We start from the raw sequence: 5,987 nt of genomic DNA, 5'->3' as shown, positions 1-5,987 counted from the left end.
AGGGAGGGAGGGAGGGAGGGAGGGAGGGAGGGAGGGAGGGAGAAAGGGAGGGAGGGAGAAAGGGAGGGAGAAAGGGAGGGAGGGAGGAAAGAAGGAAGGGAGGAAGAGAAAAAACAACAAAAAGCCCAAAACTGGGGAAGCAAGAGTAGACAGATCTCTCTGAGTTTGACACTGGGCTGGTATACATAATAAGCTCTAGCCCAGCCAGGGCTAAGTAGTAGAAGAAGAGGTTGAGAAGTTGTTGTTTGAACATATGTAAGTTAAACCTTGTAGTATCGATTCTACCACAGTATATGCTCCAATGGGTATCAGATGCAGTGTCTTAACAGTCAAACCCCTGTATCATTAGATACCAATGATATGAAGATGCCATAAAGCCTAGTAATTCTTACCTCCTAAAGGAAGATGAAGGTAAAGACTTAAAAATACATATCTGTTTGCCTATTTGCTTTTTAGCAGCACGATCTTGGGGGGGTTGGAGGGGGAGGGGGGGGAGGGAGGGACAGGGACAGGGACAGGGACAGGGAACGGGACAGGGACAGGGAGAAGCACCACAACTACATCCTGAATTTGTCTCCTTTCATCTGCTCTAGGAAGAAAACACTAGCATCAGTTGTAGGTGCTACTGTTAAACTCCTAAACTGTTGGACAGTTTGTTTCTTTAGGTTAATTCCGATTACATAGACAGCAACTGTTAAGTCAGCAACCACCTCAAGCTTTAGGACTTTAGCACACAGAAAAACCAGAGAATTCTACAAATATTTTTATATTATTGTACTGGTGAAAAATATGTAGCAGTGATGTCTGTCCACAAAACACACAAGAATATTTTAACATGTTAATACTTAACAGGCAAGTGTCTTTGAGATAAAATGCAGAGCTGAAAAGGAAAATTTTAATGATTGACTACTGTATTTTGTAAAACAAACCCAGATGTATTTATATTTGGGGCCCAAGTACGTGTGTGTGTGTGTGTGTGTGTGTGTGTGTGTGTGTGTGTGTTATCCTTTCTTAATTTTGAAAATTCAAAACTAACATCTATCCCAGTCTACCTATAACAAGCAACTTAGGGAAAACAGAGATAAAAATTGCCTTTAATAAAACAAGCAGTTACCTTTTTGAAAATTGCAGATAGTAGATACAGAATAATAAATCTGCAGTGGTCATTTGTTTAAACAGATTAAACAGCATGCACATATTTCAAAGAGTGTGGGGCTTTTCCCTGGGACTCTCTTTTCATCTTTAAAAGAAAACAATGCGACGCTTTCCTCTTTCCCATACCCTGTGCTGTTTGCCACCCTCCCTGATGTAGATTCTGCAGATACAGAGAAAGCCTGCCAAGGTTTCAGGGTCCTTCCTTTAAGTCTGCTCTGGCGTGCCTGTAAAAACGCATAAAGACTACTTCTTGGAAAATTGATAATGTCCCTCGTTCCGTATTTGTGTATTAAGGACTGTCAGATCTATTTAGTGTACCCATTCATTGGAATCACTGGTAATCTGCATGCAACTGATTTCTGAACAGCAGAGTGCTCAGAAATCAAAGTTAACATAACAATTCTTTTTCTACAAATAACAGCCAAAGATGTTATGGGCCGAAATTTCAAAGCAAGTTACTGCATTTGCAAGTTTTAAGTCACACTTGGCAGTTTTTCCAAACACAGTGGTCAGGAACTGGAAAAAATAAACATGTGTTTCCAGGATTTTCTTTTCACATGCCACACAAAATGTAACGTGACCAAGATGATGTCACTCCTAAGAAGCGCTTCTTTAAAAAGAAAGCTTTTCGCTTGTGCTGAGATACATGTTACTAAATAGTGTTGAAACAGCAAATAAATATTATTTACATCATATAAATGAAAGTTTAGACTTCTCCAAAGGGATTTCTTGAAAAATCTGATATACCTATTAATGTAGAGATAGTATGTATTTTAAATCTTATATTTAAATCCACAGCTCCTCACACTCTGTCTTCCAGGTGCCTTAAACAAGACAGAAAACAAAGGCTTCAATCTACATTTGGTTCTTAGGCAGCTGAGGCTGGAACATTCCCATTTTGCTAAAAGAATAACTGAGGTAAATTTATGGCTTCAGTGAGGCTTTCCCAACTTTTCCTCCTTCTAGGTGACTGAAAACTCACAGGTGTGGCTTTTATTCAAGAGAGAGGAAACAGTCAATCATGGGGTAGGATTTCGGCAGTTCATAAAGCCGCCAGACCCCAAATAACTTATCAGCCAGGTGGCTTTAAAGCTCCACTCCAAACTGCCCAGCCTAGTGTAAAGCACTGCTCCCATTAAAATGTAAATATCATACCTTGACGGAATAGCAACGGCAGCCATCAGGTCAGTAGGACAGATTTATTTCTCAGGTTCCTAACAATGATCTGGTCCCACAGAGACTAGGGCCCAGGGTAGAAAGTGACTGTGGAGAATAAGGAATGAAAAGTACTCAAGGTAGAGTCTTACAAGACTTAGACGCCTACTAGTCCAGACTTGGGATAGCCAAGGATGGCTATGGGGACCTGGGACCTGCATGGGATGAGAGAGAAAAGAACGGGAAGAAATGGAAACAACCATCGGGATGTTTTCAGAGGAAAAGATGCTTGTACTGAAGACTTCAGAAACACATGAGGGAAGTGTGTCCTATGACATGACTCTTTGGTGTTTACCCAGAATGGGGAAAGCACGGACACATGAAAACTCACACAGAGATGTTTGTAGCAGATACGGTCTTAATTCCAAAGCATGAAAATAAGGTAAGTGAATAAATCTAGACAGAGGAATAGTACTTATCATTAAAAATGCATAAGCTATAAAGCCGTGAAGAGCCATCAACGAAATTTAAGTGCATATTGCTAACTGAAAGAAGCCATATGAAAAAGCGAGCAACTGTATAATTCCAAGCATCAGGGATTCTGGAAAGGCAAGAGTAGCCAACAGGCTACAGTGGGAGATACAGGTCATGATGTATTTGCCACGGGCCATTGGATATGCTCCCTCAGCCAGAAGCAGCCCTAAAATAAAGTGTGAAAATAGGGGAACAATAAGATGCCACTGTAGACACATACATTAAGGCAAATGAATCACTCTGTCTCGGGTTGCAGATAATAAGGAAATCTGTGAGTATACAGAAGGGACGAGGTTTATGCACTTGCATTAATTTTGCTACAAACATAAAACTGTGCCAAAACATATTATCTATGTTTGAAAGCAACCATTTAAGATGTCTGGGATGGTCTTCACAAGTGTTCCATTTTGCTGTCAATTGATCTAGCTCTTTGAGATTTCAGTGGTATAGAATAATTTACCAAATAATGATCTTTTGGTATGCAACAGACCTCATACCAGTGGTTTCATATTATAAGGAAGCTGAGAATGATCTATCACTCAGTGGCCACAGCTATCAGAGCACCATAACATGATGCATGTTGGATCAGTTTCTGGTGATGCCATCGTGAACAAACATACCATTTTTGTTTTGTATGATGTATAATATACAGTAAAGATTAAAGTTTATGCAGCTGGGATCTGTGTTCACTTGCTTTGCTTTATTTGGAGGTATAGTCCTTTTACTTAGCAATCATAAAAGTGTGCCACAACATTGTGCCCTCTGTTGCATCAGGAGCAGCCTGACCCATTTTTCTTACAACATCTCTCAATAACGTCAACAAGCCATCTGCTGCTTAGCTGCCATGAGCAGAGCAGCTTTGTTCTGCCATGCCCTTCTGTCACAGGATTATGTTGCCACAGCCCAACAATGGAGCCAGCTAACCATGACCTGAAACCTCTGAGAAAGTGAGCAAAATTTGATATTTCTGACTTTTAAGTCATTCCCCCACCCCACCCCCCTCTCTCTGTCTCTCTGTCAATCTCTCTCTATCTCTATTTATCTCTATATGTCTCTATCTCTCTCAGTCACCATGTAGTTGCTGGGATTTGAACTCATGACCTCTGGAAGAGCAGTCAGTGCTCTTAACTGCTGAGCCATCTCACCAGCCCTCTAACTCTTTTGTAAGTGAATATTTGTCACAACTATCTGAAGTCTGTCTAACACAGAAAGTTAGTACCACCTTTCACAAAGATCTTTGGAATTGAGGTTGTTTCCTACATTAGCCATTATGGAAATGAAATATAACATCAAGAAACATTTGGGAGAGAGTCGATGCACGGCTCTGTAGTTGAGAGCACAGACCACTCTCACAAAGGACTTGAGTTCATTTCCTAGCAGCTACATTGGGTGGCTCCCAACAGCCTGCAACTCCAAGCCCAGAGGATCTAAAGCCTCTAATAGCGTTGGACACTGACACACAATTTTTTAAATAATAAAAAAATTAATAAAAAAAACTAAAGAGATGAGGCCAAAAATAGGAGAAAATTTAGATTGAAAGGGGAGGGCATGCTGAGTGGGTAGCCTCGAGATCTCTGAGTGAGTCTCCTCTGTGATAGTCAAACAATGAAGCCGCCTAATGAGCTTCTCAGAAGGCATCCCCATTGTTAGGCTATACATGGTTATAGTCTTTCCCAGAGAGAGAATAATATGTCCTTCCTTCTCTACTTCCTTAGAATTCTCACAAGATAATGTGTTCAACTAGGTGTTCACAAATTCCCTGAAATCCATCCGAAAAATGTAAAACCATCTATTTTCATTGCACGCTAGGTCAGAGACTTAGTTGAACATTGTTTCATGTTTGATTACATTTCACTCCAGCAAGCAATAAGGCGAGTATTATCATCCTTATCTAGGTAGAAATAAATGTTACTGCAGGGTTTTTTCCCCTGTAGCTGCTACCTTTTAGGATGAGGTCTCTAACCTGGTCTGATAGCAAGAAGCACATATGTTCTTAACCACTGTCTGCAAGAGAGTGCAGTTCCGGACTCATCCAAGAATAGGACTGTCACCCTGCACCCTAGCTCTTATTTCTGATGTCAATGAAATGGTTACAGTGAGAATGTAGAGATTATACAAACTATGCTACACTAGAATATAAACAAAACACCTAGGTCACCTACAAGCCTCCTAAATTCTAACCCCATATGGTCTTCACTTCCAGGCCAGAGGAGGCAGGCAACAGGAGAGGTCTTCTGCAATTACCTGAGAGTAGCAGACATGGACCACGGTGAATCGTTTCCACATAAATGAACAGACAAGCTTAGTTCAGTATTAATATGATGTCGATGGTGGATAAAGACAAATCTGTAATCAGCAGAGATTCAAAATGACTGACACACATACACACATAGAGGTAGCTCTTTGGGAATGCTGAGTAAATTGATCTGATATGAATAAATAAAACAAATGACAGAAATAATGTACAAATCCTTTAATACGTCTCTCATATACAAGAAATAAAGAAAAATAGGGGAAAAGGAAGAAAGAAAGAAAATCTCAATGTCCCTTCAGCTCCAGCTTTGTAGCTGCAGACCATGTCTTTCTTTTTAGGCTACTTCAACAAAACTTTCTTCTTGTTATCTCAGAAAATCATCATGTCTATTGCAGAATGGCCTTCCTATGTTGGATATGTTTCTTTACCTAATTTCCAAATTTCAATTAATGAAATACTTTCACAAAGAAATAGATAAATATATAAATAAATATAAAATATAAACCACATGCAAACACACAAAACCCAATAACACCAATGTCATTCTTCAAATCAACACCTCACTCTATATTTAGATTTTAACATGTCCTGGTATTCAAGCTTGTCATTATCTTCTGAATCCCTTTCTGACCTGCTGAGATGGATATTGCAGTAGCTTCTTAGCAAACCTGTTACCTTTACTTATACTTTCTTTCTTCCTTCCTTTCTTTCTCTCTTTCTCTTTTTGTTTTGTTTTGTTTTGTTTGTTGTTGGGTTGTTTGTTTTGCTCTGATTTGGTTTTTTTGGCTTGGGGTTTATGTGTTGGGGTGGTTGTGTTGTTTTGAGACAGGGTTTCTCTATATAGCCCTGGCTGTCTTGAAACTCTCTCTGTAGACCAGGCTATCCTTGA

The sequence above is a fragment of the Grammomys surdaster genome, unplaced genomic scaffold (genome assembly GCF_004785775.1).
Source record: "Grammomys surdaster isolate TR1022 unplaced genomic scaffold, NIH_TR_1.0 125888, whole genome shotgun sequence".
In the NCBI taxonomy this organism is placed as follows: domain Eukaryota; kingdom Metazoa; phylum Chordata; class Mammalia; order Rodentia; family Muridae; genus Grammomys; species Grammomys surdaster.
The sequence above is the reverse complement of the archived record's forward strand: the minus strand, read 5'-3'. Positions refer to the sequence as shown.